Source organism: Leptodactylus fuscus, chromosome 1, assembly GCF_031893055.1.
Source record: "Leptodactylus fuscus isolate aLepFus1 chromosome 1, aLepFus1.hap2, whole genome shotgun sequence".
Lineage (NCBI taxonomy): Eukaryota > Metazoa > Chordata > Amphibia > Anura > Leptodactylidae > Leptodactylus > Leptodactylus fuscus.
Window position 1 is genome coordinate 177,933,307 of NC_134265.1, and position 17,987 is coordinate 177,951,293.

Consider the following 17,987-nt stretch of genomic DNA (forward strand, 5'->3'; position numbering starts at 1 on the left):
GAACTCGACCAATCAGCGCTGGCTCTGCTGGAGGAGGCGGAGTCTAAGATCGCTCCACACCAGTCTCCATTCAGGTCCGACCTTAAACTCCGCCTCCTCCGGCAGAGCCAGCGCTGATTGGCCGAAGGCTGGCCAATGCATTCCTATGCGAATGCAGACTTAGCAGTGCTGAGTCAGTTTTGCTCAACTACACATCTGATGCACACTCGGCACTGCTACATCAGATGTAGCAATCTGATGTAGCAGAGCCGAGGGTGCACTAGAACCCCTGTGCAAACTCAGTTCACGCTAATAGAATGCATTGGCCAGCGCTGATTGGCCAATGCATTCTATTAGCCCGATGAAGTAGAGCTGAATGTGTGTGCTAAGCACACACATTCAGCACTGCTTCATCACGCCAATACAATACATTAGCCAGTGCTGATTGGCCAGAGTACGGAATTCGGCCAATCAGCGCTGGCTCTGCTGGAGGAGGCGGAGTCTAAGGTCGGACCTGAATGGAGACTGGTGTGGAGCGATCTTAGACTCCGCCTCCTCCAGCAGAGCCAGCGCTGATTGGTCGAGTTCCGTACTCTGGCCAATCAGCGCTGGCCAATGCATTCTATTAGCTTGATGAAGCAGAGTGTGCACAAGGGTTCAAGCGCACCCTCGGCTCTGATGTAGCAGAGCTGAGGGTGCACAAGGGTTCAAGTGCACCCTCGGCTCTCCTACATCAGAGCCGAGGGTGCACTTGAACCCTTGTGCAGCCTCAGCTCTGCTACATCAGAGCCGAGGGTGCGCTTGAACCCTTGTGCACACTCTGCTTCATCAAGCTAATAGAATGCATTGGCCAGCGCTGATTGGCCAGAGTACGGAATTCGGCCAATCAGCGCTGGCTCTGCTGGAGGAGGCGGAGTCTAAGATCGCTCCACACCAGTCTCCATTCAGGTCCGACCTTAGACTCCGCCTCCTCCAGCAGAGCCAGCGCTGATTGGCCGAATTCCGTACTCTGGCCAATCAGCACTGGCTAATGCATTATATTGGCGTGATGAAGCAGTGCTGAATGTGTGTGCTTAGCACACACATTCAGCTCTACTTCATCGGGCTAATAGAATGCATTGGCCAATCAGCGCTGGCCAATGCATTCTATTAGCGTGAACTGAGTTTGCACAGGGGTTCTAGTGCACCCTCGGCTCTGCTACATCAGATTGCTACATCTGATGTAGCAGTGCCGAGTGTGCATCAGATGTGTAGTTGAGCAAAACTGACTCAGCACTGCTAAGTCTGCATTCGCATAGGAATGCATTGGCCAGCCTTCGGCCAATCAGCGCTGGCTCTGCCGGAGGAGGCGGAGTCTAAGGTCGGACCTGAATGGAGACTGGTGTGGAGCTATCTTAGACTCCGCCTCCTCCAGCAGAGCCAGCGCTGATTGGTCGAGTTCCGTACTCTGGCCAATCAGCACTGGCCAATGCATTTCTATGGGGAAAAGTTAGCTTGCGAAAATCGCAAACTGACAGGGATTTCCATGAAATAAAGTGACTTTTATGCCCCCAGACATGCTTCCCCTGCTGTCCCAGTGTCATTCCAGGGTGTTGGTATCATTTCCTGGGGTGTCATAGTGGACTTGGTGACCCTCCAGACACGAATTTGGGTTTCCCCCTTAACGAGTTTATGTTCCCCATAGACTATAATGGGGTTCGAAACCCATTCGAACACTCGAACAGTGAGCGGCTGTTCGAATCGAATTTCGAACCTCGAACATTTTAGTGTTCGCTCATCTCTACTAATAACTGATGGACACAGTAATATTTCAGGATTGAAATGAGATTTTTTGTACTAACAGAAAATGTGCAATATGCATTAAACCAAAATTTGACCAGTGCAAAAGTATGGGCACCTCAACAGAGAAGTGACATTAATATTTAGTAGATCCTCCTTTTGCAAAGATAACAGCCTCTAGTCGCTTCCTGTAGCTTTTAATCAGTTCCTGAATCCTGGATGAATGGATTTTGGACCATTCCTCTTTACAAAACAATTCAGGTTCAGTTAAGTTTGATGGTCGCCGATAATGGACAGCCCGCTCTCAAATGATCTGAAAACAAAGATTGTTCAACATAGTTGTTCAGGGGAAGGATACAAAACGTTGTCTCAGAGATTTAACCTGTCAGTTTCCACTGTGAGGAACATAGTAAGGAAATGGAAGACCACAGGGACAGTTCTTGTTAAACCCAGAAGTGGCAGGCCAAGAAAATATCAGAAAGGCAGAGAAGAACAATGGTGAGAACAGTCAAGGACAATCCACAGACCACCTCCAAAGAGCTGCAGCATCATCTTGCTGCAGATGGTGTCACTGTGCATCGGTCAACAATACAGCGCACTTTGCACAAGGAGAAGCTGTATGGGAGAGTGATGAGAAGGAAGCCGTTTCTGCAAGCATGCCACAAACAGAGTCGCCTGAGGTATGCAAAAGCACATTTGGACAAGCCAGCTTCATTTTGGAAGAAGGTCTTGTGGACTGATGAAGCAAAGATTGAGTTGTTTGGTCGTACAAAAAGGCGTTATGCATAGCGTCCAAAAAAAAACAGCATTCCAAGAAAAACACTTGCTACCCACTGTAAAATTTGGTGGGGGTTCCATCATGCTTTGGGGCTGAGTGGCCAATGCCGGCACCGGGAATCTTGTTAAAGTTGAGGGCCGCATGGATTCCACTCAGTATCAGCAGATTCTTGAGAATAATGTTCAAGAATCAGTGACGAAGTTGAAGTTAAGCCGGGGATGGGTATTTCAGCAAGACAATGATCCAAAACACCGCTCTAAATCGACTCAGGCATTCATGCAGAGGAACAATTACAATGTTCTGGAATGGCCATCCCAGTCCCCAGACCTGAATATCATTGAACATCTGTGGGATGGTGTGAAGTGGGCTGTCCATGCTCGGCAACCATCAAACTTAACTGAACTTGAATTGTTTTGTATAGAGGAATGGTCCAAAATCCCTTCATCCAGGATCCAGGAACTGATTAAAAGCTACAGGAAGCGACTAGAGGCTGTTATCTTTGCAAAAGGAGGATCTACTAAATATTAATGTCACTTTTCTGTTGAGGTGCCCATACTTTTGCACCGGTCAAATTTTGGTTTAATGCATATTGCACATTTTCTGTTAGTACAATAAACCTCATTTCAATCCTGAAATATTACAGTGTCCATCAGTTATTAGATATATCAAATTGAAATGGCTGCTGCAAACACCAAAATATTTAGAACTAAAAATGATTAAGATTAATAGGGGTGCCCAAACTTTTTCATAGGACTGTATAATGCGTATGGCCAGCTTAAAGGGGTTCCATTTTCTAATATTGATTGCCTATTCTTAGTATAGACCACCAATATTAGATCTGTGAGAGTCTGACAGCCAAGGCCCCCGGGGATCAGCAGCTCCAGGACAGCTTGGCTCCGCTAAAGTTTAAAGAGGTCCAGAGGACCTATCATGCCCTCATGCATTCCTCACAGTCAAGGGGCATTGCTGGGCTTTGAGGAATGCCCCTCCTGACAGTACTTGTCCATAGACTTGTACTGGGGGAGGGGTATTCCTCAGAGCTCAGAGTCATCGCTGGGTGGTAAAGAATGCCCCTCTGACAGTACTTGTCCATAGACTTGTACTGGGGGGGGGGTGTTTCTCAGAGCTCAGAGTCATCGCTGATGGTAAAGAATGCCCCTCTGACAATACAGGACTATGGACAAGTACTGCCAGAGGGAGGGAGGGGGGGGGGGGGAACGCGCCTCACAGCTCAGCAATGACTCTAGGATGTGAGAAACTCTCTTCTGACAGTGGGGTCAAATACCAGGAAAGCCGACAGCTTTCTAGTGGTATATAAAACTGCATATTGCATAAGGACATGAAAGATCCTCCTTAAATGCAATGCTGTCGCATTGAATCCTATGGAATAGGCCATCAATATTAGAAAAGTGGATTACCCATTTAAGGCTAAGGACCTATCTTTCAGAAATGTAATGTTTTTGGCTGCTGCCGACATGCAGTGGGGAAAAAACAATGTGTTTTACAGTTCTATCAAAGTGAATGAGATTTACACTGTGCAGTATAAAAAGGTAAAAAATGTGTGGGTTTAATTGCAGAAGAAAAAAATGAGAAAAATGGAGCAAAAACTCAATGAAAAACACTGAAAAAAAAACGCAAAAAGTTTTCACTGCAGATTTTTCTGCAGTACTTTTTAACTACATGACACTACATGGGGCCTTCGCCTTACTGTGCATCCTGCTTTGGCCTATTTTAAGCTGTTACAAAGTTACTGCTCAACAACTCTGCACCTTGTCTGACATTATGCGTCTGCATACTGATTTATTCTCTAGTTTTACAGCTCTGTTTATACAGGGAATATTGCTACATATCTTTAAAGGTACTTATACATGTTATGTAAGAGGAGCACTGTAGGCAAGTGACTACCAAAGATAGTCTACCAGATCACATTCGTTGTGCTTAAATAACAATACATTAAAGTCTGGTTTACATTTGCATTTGGTACTCTTCCGCTTAGGGACCCCCCGAACGGAATACCAAACACATTAAAAAGTGGTTTGCTAAGAAACCACACGGACCCCATAGACTATAATGGGGTCCATGTGTTTTCCGTGCGTTGTCCACATGAATCATGCAGAGAAAAAAGTATTTTTGCAGCACTTTCCTCTCCACATGATTCATGTAGACATCGCCCAGAAAACACACGGACCCCATTATAGTCTATGGGGTCCGTATGGCGTCTTAGCTAAACACTTTTTAACGCGTTCAGTATTGCATTCTGAGGGTCCCCAAGCGGACTCCCCGAAAAGAATGCTGCTGTGGACGCGGCCTATGTATTTATATGAGATCATGTGCCTAATTTTTTTTTCAGAATTTGAAATTGTATTTCTCCACACATTACTATGAAATGAAAACCTTATTTAATAATTTAGTGCAAAACACTCAGGCATTAACATTCATGAATAAATCAGAAGGTATACTTTGGCAATATGACTCTCCGCAGCTTGTTTAGACATTGACAAATTACATGACCATCAGTGACTGGATATCTTGATTCAAGAGAAGATTCAGGCTCCCAGAAATACACACTCAGATGTTTCTGCATTGACTTGATTGATATTGCCACCATAAAAATATCCGTGGCCACAAAGGTAAATGTAAATGCCCCTCATGATATTAGCATTTATAAAAGACATTGCTGCCAAGAGCACAGATCTCATAAGGAGATGATGAGCTACAATGAGACTCCTATGGTGGCATTCATTGTATATGGCTCAATTATACAGTATATGTGTACAGTTATGGGAAACAAATTAAGCCCTCTTTCATGGATTAGTTTGCTGGACATAAACTAGGTGTCCCTTACGTCTTAATATTAGGTAAACATAATCTCAGATGAGCAACAGCATCACACAACAGATTCCAAGATTTCTTTATTTAAGAAAGATGAAGCCAAAATGGAAATACCATGTGTGAAACACGAAATACACACCATAAATCAGCAGCAGTTCGTAGAACCACCTTTAGCAGCGGTAACGTTTTCAATATGACTTCAAAGATATACCGATGGGGAATATAAATCGTGAGCCCTATATCGGACAGAGACTGACAATGTCTGAAAAGCGCTGCGGAATATGATGGCGCTATACAAGTAACCAACATAAAATAATAATATACATCAGTCTCACATTATTCTGGAGGGATTTTGCCTACTCTTCTTTACGATATTGCTTCAGTTCATTGAGGTGTGTAATTATTTATTTATGCACAGCTCTCTTAAAGCCTCTCCACACCATTTCAGTTGGGTTGAGGTCTTCACTTGACTGAGCCATTGCTTTTTCTATTTCAGTCCTTCTGTTGTAGATTTCCGATATGCTTGTCCCATTGCATGACCATTTTTTGGCCAAGCTTTATTTGTTGGATAGATGAATTCATAGTTCACTATACAATACATTAGTGTACCAAGGAGTTTATAGTCAACTCAATGGCTCCAGAGTGTCAAAGTCATTTGGCTGCAAAACAAGACCAAATCATCACCCCTCTACCACCATACTTGACAGTTGGTATGAGTTGTTTCTGCTTATATGCTGTGTTTGTTTTTTGCCAATCGTGGTGCTGTACGTCATGGCCAAACATATCCACTTTGACTCTCCAAATAGAATTGTTTCATACATCTTGGGATTTGTTCAGATGCAACTATACAAACTTAAACCATGCTTTTATGTTCTTTTTAGAATGGAAGTATGTTGCTCTTGGCAACCTTATCAAACATGCCACAGTTTTTCAGTCTTTTTACAATTTTACTGTTATGAACATTTAACATGCTAAATAGGCCTGTATAATCTTAGATGTAACTCTTAGAGGTTTTTTTATAGCAGTCTGAACTTTTCTACTTGTAAATAATCCTTCCCACTATAGAATGATGAGCTTCAGATTGTTTTAGAATAGTCTTGTAACCCTTCTCAGATTCATGGCCAGCAACAAATGTAAAGCGCCATGGAATTAATGGTGCTATATAAATAAACAATAATAATAATAATTGTTTCTCAAGAGATCATTGCTCTTGACATTTCTCCTTGCCAATGTGTTAACATACACCTAAATGATCAAGGCCAGCAAACTACTAAAACTTCTACTTTTATAGAGGTGGTCACACTTGCTGATAAACAGTTTATGGCAAGAATAGTTTTCTGGGGCTGACATGTATTGATGTCCTGTCTTTACTACAGTTCAACAATACACAACACACAGCACCCCCACTAATCATTTGTTTGGAGAGATTGCAGTGTTCAGATGGGCACTGTGGCCTCTTCATTATTTATCAAGCACAGTATCAGCGGCATTCACTTGAATGGGACTGAGCTGCAAACAGGGTATGTGTCTGATGAATGTGTAGTCACATGGTTTGTGAAGCTGAAGTGGCACTGCCTTGGGCTCCGTTGTTGCTTCATTCAGCTGACCTGTAGGATTCCGAGCTATCAGCCATCCACTGATCTAATATTGATTATCATAAATATTTCAGTTCTGGAAAGCCCCTATAATAGTATTGGCCAGTTTCATCATAATGCTCTTTGTGACCCGGGAAAACATGTTCAAAATGTGTATTAGGAACATGACAAACAGCTCAAGGGACTTGCTGTTCAATCTGATTGAGCATGTGGTAGGGAACAATAAGTCCAATCCATGGAGACCCCACCTTGTAGTTTACAGGGTTTTAAGTATATGCTTCTAACATCTTGGTGCCAGATCCTACAGGACACCTGCAGAGTGCTTCTCATATATATGTCTTCCTGTTTTTGTGGTATGCGGGAGGCCTACACATTATAGGCTTTAATGTTATGACTGACATGTTTCCATACACTTTATCAATGCCCATTATGTAAGACTACTCATTCTGTAGGTCTTTTAATAAACAACCTACAAATAAGGACTTTTATGCAGCAAAATAAATGGCACATGCACATTTGTATAAGAAATGTTTTCCCTCTTTAACTTCTGACCAACAGTGTCACACCAAAAGTGACACAGACACGAACCTCTTACATAAAGAACATACAATACCTGTAAAATACTACTGATCATTGTAGGAGGCTTTTGTTTTGCAATACTGCATTTATGCTACGTGAGATAGGCATTTCAGGTATTTGTCACAGCTGATTGTATATTATACGTACACACATATGTAGTATGCATGTCTGCATAAAAAACACACACACAAAAAAAATTTGGCTCTTTCTATATCAGTTAAGCCTTAAGCATACATCCATGTTTGATACTTATGGACGTAACACTTTATTTTGGTTAACCATTATAGTATCTCCAAAGCCATATCTTCTGTAGAATTTTTGCCGACCTAGCCATATGAGTGCCTGCATTTTGCATTATGTGTATTATACAATGGTACCATATTGATTCAATTTCAGTAACTCTTTCTGTGTGGAATGGAAAAAAAACTTTGTAATTGTTTTATTATGTTACAAATGTATATAATGTTTTTTATGATGTACTACTTTTGCACATTAAAATACAATTTACAAAAAAAACTTTAATTCTGCATTGTTTCTTATTCACTTTTTGTGCTCATGGTGCAGTATAAATAATGTGTAATTGTTAGAAAATATGCTTACTTTTTATCATTTGAGAAAAAGATGTTTTTATGTGCCCTTTAAAAACATTTTATTTATTCCATCTATGGAACTTGAACATAAATAGGCCTATTCAATACTTCAGTGTTTCAGAGTTTTGTACTAATCATCCAAAGCCTTAGAGTCTGCAGAATGTGGGAAACACTAATAGCCCCTAACGTAACAGTACGCCACGGGGTAGGGGTAGTAATGTTTGCCTGTTATGCCGGGAAAGTCTTCCAGTGTTCACAGCAAATATAAACCCCTAAATATGCATATTTTATCCAGTTAAAACTTAACTGAAAGAGGATCTTTCACGTCCTCATGCATATGCGATTTTATATGTCACTAGAAAGTCGACAGCAACAGTATGTGTCTCAAGGCTGGAGATATCGGCGCCATTCATTTCAGTACCAATATCTCTCCACTGTGAGGAAGGGTTCCCTCTAGCAGTACTCGTCCATAGCCTCTGACAAGAAGGGGCATTCCTTACCTGCCTGCGATGATACTAGGCTGTGAGGAACGCCTTTCTGACAGTGGGGAGATATTGGTGTCGAAATTAACGGCACCGATATCTCCAGCCCTGGGGCACATAACGGGAAAGCCAAGGGTGCACTGATTTCAGCACACTGTCGGCTTTCTAGCAGTATATAAAACCACATATGCACAAAGACATAAAGGTCCTCTTTAATAGAGGTGGGAGCAGGGTTTTTTGTTGTTTTTTTTTTTTTTTCAATTTTTGCAGGGGACAACTGTAATGGACAACTCTAGGTTTAGCATTTTAACTGTATTGAAGTATATTTTTTCAACAAATCTTATTTACTTTTATGAGACTCAAAATGATGCTTTGGTCTTCCTCAGTTCTATTATGATTTTTTCTACAGTATCCATCATGATCAGATTTCCTTCATCATTGATATCAATGGGTGGGAAAAATGAATGGAAACTGAAGGTATTACAAGTAATAAAAGCCATGATACATTGTTTAGCAGCTCAGTAGTGACAGATTGAAGGATAACTAGTTATCTACACAACAGATCTGGCAGTCCAGTGATTAGAAGACTTGCTGTGTTGTGTCTGAAATGTGCCACCACTATTTAAATAGCCCCTGGGTCAGTGATAACAAATGTAAAGAGCTTGTTCATTCATAAGAGTTTGAAGAGGTGGAGGCAATGTCTGGGAGTACACACAGGAAAACTAGCCGAGAGTGGGAGTGACATAGGTGGGACTGGCATTCAGAGTGAGCAGCATTCAGCACTCTCTTTTCCACACACCAGACATTACAGCACAGGCAGTCTCTGTGCTATCATCCCACAATCCTATATCCAGCCCCGGGGATGGCAGCACAGTCTCTACTGAACTTGGAGTGTAAGTGATTTTGTGTTCTTAAATTATAGAAGAAAACGCAAAGAAGAAAGAAGTTGGGTCTCGTCTTGTTCTGTGCCCTCCTGTCCAGACACTCAGTCACACTTGGCAGTGCTATTTCTTTTTAGTAGTGACCTAGAATTTGGAGAATCTACATTCCTATTAACTATTCTCTCCTCGTTCATCGCTGCTGCATGCCCTACAATGATGTTCCAAGTAGTATGTGGATCTGTTTCACAGTGACGGAGTTGGGAGACAGTTTGTCTGGAGGGACTTGGAGAAGGGAAAAAAGATCTACTGAGGTTTTACTTTCTGGCTTGAGTCCTGGGTTGAAATATTGCAACGTGGATCACTAAGCAGAGAACTAGCACAGGTAAAGTCATTAATTTTTTTTATTAGTCCGCAAGTCAATGCTACATGTGTCACATTAGTCATTAGAAAATATTACGGGTTCCCTAACACTTTCCAGATGTTGGATTGTGAGTATTTTGATGTTGACAGGCCCTTAATGATCTTATGATCTATTACGTCTGCATCTCATTAACACAGAGAATCAGGAAAAATGATGGATTTAATCTGTTACTACAATGTGACTAATAAAATTGCTTTTACTATATAGTATTCTATAGTAATGTGTACATTTACAAAAATGGTTCTGCACATTTCATTTCTTGGACATCAGTAGTATTATCAACCAGTGAATACTCTTGATTGGAAATAAAAATTGCTACCAAATATGTAAGAATCATAATTAGAAATGATTGTGTCATATAGAGGATTGCTCAGTGTATGGCCAAATCAATGCACACAGCTATGATGTCTTATATGAATGCTGACAAGTAGTCCAACTGCTCCAATAAAAACATCATGGAGCTGCTGAAGTTTCAGAGCTGGATCCTCCTCACTCATTCCACAAGTGTGTCCAACTTTTTAATCTAGTTGTAATTTGCATGACTGTTTTGTTGCTTTAGGATTTGCGTGTTTATTATAGTATGTAACCTAAGGGGATTGTCACCCAGCTATGAATGGTCTTCTAATGGGTCATCAATTTTTAATGGAAGATAGCTGAAACTCCTCTATGGAACCTGTGTTGTGCGGATATTTATTCTGAAAACTATAAGACACCATTCATCATCAATACAAATCAGTAAATATTAAAGAATATTATTTAATTATTGATATGATTAAACGGGATCAATCACCAACTCACTTTGTGAAGAACCTCAATCCTAGCAAATTCATTCTTCCACCTTCAGTAGTTGGCCACATATTTCAGAATACTTTTCTCTGTCCTGTGACAAAAATGAGTCAAATGCTGGAGAATCTGGCGATTGTCTTCTCAAGTCTTATAGCGTTGATGATATATTTCTCACAATTAATAACCTTTTGAGAACTGATCTAACTTTCAGGTTGCTGGTTGAGTTTACCCTTACAAAATTCATGGAAAAAATTGGAGGGTATTTAAGGAGAGAGTTGAAAAAGTCTGCTCTGCTAAGGCAACTTTTAGGTTCCTCATCCTTGGCTGTGATTAAGTAGTAATGTGTTCAGTGTGTTGACTTTGATGTAGTGAGGTCTTTGATGTGTGACTGTTGCATCTTGAACAATTTTATTTGCGTCTCTCCGCAGTTTGAATAGAGGCGGCCTCACGCTTCACCACACGTTCATTGCCTGAGCTTTGTAGTGGTTGTCTGTTTCCCACTACTGCCTAACCATTACCCGCCAGATGTGTGTAGAGAGACTACAGCATGTTACTACTGGTGCCACCTACTTGTCGTATGAAACATCTACAGCTAGTCATGCAACCTATCTGAATAATTGCTTTCATTGGTACATCTATAGGGAATGCATTAGGCTGTACCAGAGTATGCAGGGTTTAATGGAGGAATACATGCAACTGATCTGACTCATCATAAGTGATGTATGTTAGAAGTCATTTAAATTCATAGCAAACACCTTAATATCTCTTGTAATATCTCTTGTAATATTTATGGTACTATTATTTTCACAAAAGTTATGAATGTAAAGAAAGTCTTTATATAAATATCTGTATAAAAAAAAGCACCAGAGCTGCGAACTGGCCAAAGGCCAACTGGAAGAAGGCCACAAAGACTTCAGACCAGTTCCAACATGAGCAATAACTTTCCTAAAGTAGGTGGTAGGTGTGTTTAAAGCAAGTTTTCCAATTTTATTCCATATTATGAAAGGTCACATAATTTTCACATTGTATTGTATTTCTAATTCTCATAGTTTACAATAGGATTGCTGCCATTAACGGGATCCCTGTTTTACCTTGTCCTAGGTGAAGTAAAGTCTAGCTTTAACTCTGCCGACACCAGTTTGGGCATCACATGTTCAGCACAAGTTTTTGACCACAAAATGTGAAAAATAACCATTTAGAATTAACTGACACCGAAAATTGTGTAAAATGTTAAGAGTTGCACAACCTTTCATTATTCAGTGAACACTCTTGACTTACAAAAACTATGATAGGATCATGCAGGCAAGGATTTCAGTAGGTTAGTCACCACAAACTTACCAGCAGCTAACCTGCTGAGACCTACAGTAGCAGTGTAGTGATAGGATTTATATATCATTCACATGCTGCAACTAAAAACAAAGTGACTAGCACTGCCGATATTAAAGACACAGCATGTCAATTACTGTATTGAGTTTTAAGGATTTCAAGAGTTGAAAGGCAAGGGCGGCCCACAGAGAAAATTGAAACATGTAGAGAAACAGGCTACAGAATTTGCCTGCAGGAGATGAGTGTGTGGCCCCAGCTTTAAGGTCATTTATTTAACTTGACATAACCAGTTTTTTTTTTCTTTTAATCAATAACACTTTATTAGTAGAGATGAGCGAACAGTGTTCTATCGAACACATGTTCGATCGGATATCAGGGTGTTCGCCATGTTCGAATCGAATCGAACACCACGTGGTAAAGTGCGCCAAAATTCGATTCCCCTCCCACCTTCCCTGGCGCCTTTTTTGCACCAATAACAGCGCAGGGGAGGTGGGACAGGAACTACGACACCGGGGGCATTGAAAAAAATTGGAAAAAGTCATTGGCTGCCGAAATCAGGTGACCTCCATTTTAGACGAATAGTGGATTTCAAATCCGGGTCATATGAGAATGTGAACTTTGTGACTATGAGACAGGGATAGCTGTACAGGCAGGGATAGCTAGGGATAACCTTTATTTAGGGGGGAATGTTATTAAAAATAACTTTTTGGGGCTCTATCGGGTGTGTAATTGTGATTTTTGTGAGATAAACTTTTTCCCATAGGGATGCATTGGCCAGCGCTGATTGGCCGAATTCCGTACTCTGGCCAATCAGTGCTGGCCAATGCATTCTATTAGCTTGATGAAGCAGAGTGTGCACAAGGGTTCAAGCGCACCCTCGGCTCTGATGTAGCAGAGCCGAGGCTGCACAAGGGTTCAAGCGCACCCTCGGCTCTGATGTAGGAGAGCCGAGGGTGCACTTGAACCCTTGTGCACCCTCAGCTCTGCTACATCAGAGCCGAGGGTGCGCTTGAACCCTTGTGCACACTCTGCTTCATCAAGCTAATAGAATGCATTGGCCAGCGCTGATTGGCCAATGTATTCTATTAGCCTGATGAAGTAGAGCTGAATGTGTGTGCTAAGCACACACATTCAGCTCTACTTCATCGGGCTAATAGAATGCATTGGCCAGCGCTGATTGGCCAGAGTACGGAACTCGACCAATCAGCGCTGGCTCTGCTGGAGGAGGCGGAGTCTAAGATCGCTCCACACCAGTCTCCATTCAGGTCCGACCTTAGACTCCGCCTCCTCCGGCAGAGCCAGCGCTGATTGGCCGAAGGCTGGCCAATGCATTCCTATGCGAATGCAGAGACTTAGCAGTGCTGAGTCAGTTTTGCTCAACTACACATCTGATGCACACTCGGCACTGCTACATCAGATGTAGCAATCTGATGTAGCAGAGCCGAGGGTGCACTAGAACCCCTGTGCAAACTCAGTTCACGCTAATAGAATGCATTGGCCAGCGCTGATTGGCCAATGCATTCTATTAGCCCGATGAAGTAGAGCTGAATGTGTGTGCTAAGCACACACATTCAGCACTGCTTCATCACGCCAATACAATGCATTAGCCAGTGCTGATTGGCCAGAGTACGGAATTCGGCCAATCAGCGCTGGCTCTGCTGGAGGAGGCGGAGTCTAAGGTCGGACCTGAATGGAGACTGGTGTGGAGCGATCTTAGACTCCGCCTCCTCCAGCAGAGCCAGCGCTGATTGGTCGAGTTCCGTACTCTGGCCAATCAGCGCTGGCCAATGCATTCTATTAGCCCGATGAAGTAGAGCTGAATGTGTGTGCTTAGCACACACATTCAGCTCTACTTCATCAGGCTAATAGAATACATTGGCCAATCAGCGCTGGCCAATGCATTCTATTAGCTTGATGAAGCAGAGTGTGCACAAGGGTTCAAGCGCACCCTCGGCTCTGATGTAGCAGAGCCGAGGCTGCACAAGGGTTCAAGTGCACCCTCGGCTCTCCTACATCAGAGCCGAGGGTGCGCTTGAACCCTTGTGCAGCCTCGGCTCTGCTACATCAGAGCCGAGGGTGCGCTTGAACCCTTGTGCACACTCTGCTTCATCAAGCTAATAGAATGCATTGGCCAGCACTGATTGGCCAGAGTACGGAATTCGGCCAATCAGCGCTGGCCAATGCATTCTATTAGCCCGATGAAGTAGAGCTGAATGTGTGTGCTAAGCACACACATTCAGCACTGCTTCATCACGCCAATACAATGCATTAGCCAGTGCTGATTGGCCAGAGTACGGAATTCGGCCAATCAGCGCTGGCTCTGCTGGAGGAGGCGGAGTCTAAGATCGCTCCACACCAGTCTCCATTCAGGTCCGACCTTAGACTCCGCCTCCTCCAGCAGAGCCAGCGCTGATTGGCCGAATTCCGTACTCTGGCCAATCAGCACTGGCTAATGCATTGTATTGGCTTGATGAAGCAGTGCTGAATGTGTGTGCTTAGCACACACATTCAGCTCTACTTCATCGGGCTAATAGAATGCATTGGCCAGCGCTGATTGGCCGAATTCCGTACTCTGGCCAATCAGCACTGGCTAATGCATTGTATTGGCTTGATGAAGCAGTGCTGAATGTGTGTGCTTAGCACACACATTCAGCTCTACTTCATCGGGCTAATAGAATGCATTGGCCAATCAGCGCTGGCCAATGCATTCTATTAGCGTGAACTGAGTTTGCACAGGGGTTCTAGTGCACCCTCGGCTCTGCTACATCAGATTGCTACATCTGATGTAGCAGTGCCGAGTGTGCATCAGATGTGTAGTTGAGCAAAACTGACTCAGCACTGCTAAGTCTGCATTCGCATAGGAATGCATTGGCCAGCCTTCGGCCAATCAGCGCTGGCTCTGCCGGAGGAGGCGGAGTCTAAGGTCGGACCTGAATGGAGACTGGTGTGGAGCTATCTTAGACTCCGCCTCCTCCAGCAGAGCCAGCGCTGATTGGTCGAGTTCCGTACTCTGGCCAATCAGCACTGGCCAATGCATTTCTATGGGGAAAAGTTAGCTTGCGAAAATCGCAAACTGACAGGGATTTCCATGAAATAAAGTGACTTTTATGCCCCCAGACATGCTTCCCCTGCTGTCCCAGTGTCATTCCAGGGTGTTGGTATCATTTCCTGGGGTGTCATAGTGGACTTGGTGACCCTCCAGACACGAATTTGGGTTTCCCCCTTAACGAGTTTATGTTCCCCATAGACTATAATGGGGTTCGAAACCCATTCGAACACTCGAACAGTGAGCGGCTGTTCGAATCGAATTTCGAACCTCGAACATTTTAGTGTTCGCTCATCTCTATTTATTAGTTTATTTTAGTTTTAGAATTAGCAAAGAATTAGTTACTACATAAGATAAGGCAATCCCTTTAAAGGGGCTCTATCATTGAGAAAAGTCATTTTTAGATAAGCACATCCTTGCATAGCCTTTAGAAAGGCTATTTCACACCTACCTTTTGTATGTAAATTGTCTCAGTGGTTTTTGAATGAGCCCGATGAGTGTTTTTTAATTCATATGCTAATTAGCCTCTTGGTGCACCTCGAAAGTCTCTTCATGCACTCCTCTTTGCTATTCTTTCCTATGTATGTGTACAGTACAGGCTGCTGATGACTTCCTGCTTCCTGTTTGCACATACAGATAGGAGAGAATAGCAGAGAGGAGTGCTGCTGGGAACTTCCTGTGCTGGCAGGAAGCTAATTGGCATATGAATAAAACCGGGCTCATTCAAAAACCACTGAGACAATTTACATACAAAAGGTAGGTGTGTAATAGCCTTGCTAAAGCTATGCAAGGATGTGATTAGTTAAAAATGATTTTTGCCAATGATAGAGCGCCTTTAATAGTCCCACCATGGGAAAATTTAATGTGTTACAACAGCATTGATAATACACTAATATATTACAAGAAAGAATACATGCAAGCTCATAGCAGATAGAAAAAGATACAAGGAGGCATAGTAACCAAAAAGAAACGAAAGACTTCAGGATCATTTTAGTTCTTTGTGCGGAGTGATCTTCGCTTAGCTTGTTAATGATTATACAGCCTGACAGCAGTTGGGAGGATGGATCTTCAATAGCGCTCCTTCTCACACTACTCAGTGCTGTCACGGTCTCCTAAATGGGATGGGAGATATTCTCCAGCATGGAGCTCATCACGGACAGTATCCTTTTGTCACCCACCACCTGTACTACCCTTCTAACCAGCCTGAAAAGTCTATTTCTGTCCTTGGCTGGTATGCTACTCCTCCAGCAGGCCACTCCAAAGAAGATGGCTGATGCTACCACATAATTGAAAAAGGCCCTAAGAAGTGTCCCCTGGACACCAAAGGCCCTAAGCCTCTTGAGCAGGTAGTGCTTGTTGTGCCCTTTCTGTGCAGTGCATCCATGTGGTCAGCCCAGTCCAGCTTATTATTGAGGCGCACATCCAGGTACTTATAGGTCTTGACTATCTCAATGCCTGTCCCCTGGATATCCACTGGATTCGGGGCACTTCTCCGCTTACTAAAGTCCACCACCATCTCCTTGGTCTTCCCAGCATTAATCCTGAGGTGGTTCCACTGAAACCATTCCACAAAGTCTCGGTTTGTCTATTTACTCCCTAATGTCTCTGTCAGTGATGAGGCCTACTATTGCAGAGTCATCGGAGTACTTTTGTAAGTAGCAGCTGGATGAGTTGCACCTATTGTCTTTTTATTTTTGCATTGGTTGTCTCATCAAAGACATTCCCTTTAATAAAAGAGCTCAGCTGATGTCTGCATATCTGAATCCTAAAACCCTGGAAATCAGCTGATTTTGCACGGGGAAGGTGCCTTAAGCCATACTGTATACACTAAATGAACATCTACTGAGAATGGAGGCCTTCCTACTCTACCTTAATGAATGATGTTTAGGGAAAGAAGGGATAGACTTTATCCTTTTGCTCTCTTCCCATGGAAAACACATATATGAGTCAAGCATGAGCATTTAGTCAACAGTTAACTGAAATGTATGCCCATCTTACTGTGATCATTCTGTCTGTAGTGTAGTGGTATAACATACCATAGGTGCCACTAAGATAAATGGCCTTTTTATTAGGGTGTATGAAATGGGAGGTCCCAGAATAGCACTTCAATAAAGGAAAAAATCATGTTAAGATGTTTCATCTCTATTACTAAGCTATGTACAATAGATATGATAATGATTCTTCTTGTATCCTGTTGACACTACATTGCTTTGTTGTTATCAACTTTAGGTGTAAACCTACAATTCTGCAATTGGTATAATCTTACCAAGTGCAAGACATCTAGAATTACCTATATATGTTTATCCCTGTTATTCTTTTACTGTTATTAATATAATATTAGCTGTTGTTTCTCATTTTGTTACTAACTGTAGTGTTGCATTTTATGTTTTATGTCTAGCATCAAAGCATGACCTGTTGCTCTTGTACTTTCCCTCCTCTTGCTATATACAATGTCACTTTCTCAGACACTGATATCCTGTTGCCTGCATGAAAAGTTTAAGGTCAAGTAGTCACAAGCCTCTTCTAGCCTGAAGCATCTACAATCAGTTCTCCCACTGCCATTAAAGTGTATTTCCTGGTTTCCCCCTTTCAGTGTAACATTAATGCCTTTACATCAGTCCAGATGTACGTTGACTGTCATGAACATACTGCAGCAACAGTATTCCCCACAGAATTAATTTATTTATCCTACAAATCCGTGATATAAGATATTAAGGACGCAGGGTAGTTTGGACGTTAATGCCTAGCGATTTATTTATTTTTTCATTTTCTCCTCCCCTGCCTTCCGAAATTCATAACTTTTTAAAATGTTATGTCGACATAGCTATTTGAAGGCTTATTCATTGCGTGATGAGTTGTACTTTCACTTGTCCTACCGCATTCATTCTGTATTAAAAATGACATGGCAAGTTT

The 17,987-nt window shown here is 42.4% G+C and overlaps 1 protein-coding gene across 1 annotated transcript in view; it reads left to right on the plus strand.

Annotated features, from left to right (window-relative positions):
• Positions 1 to 9,412: 9,412 nt before the first annotated feature.
• The window catches only part of LPAR1 (lysophosphatidic acid receptor 1), a 112,074-nt gene continuing 103,499 nt past the window's right edge, over positions 9,413 to 17,987 (plus strand). Inside the window, exon 1 of the mRNA XM_075280258.1 lies at positions 9,413 to 9,877. The gene's annotated coding sequence lies outside the window, so the exon portion shown is untranslated. The remainder of the gene's footprint in view (positions 9,878 to 17,987) is intronic.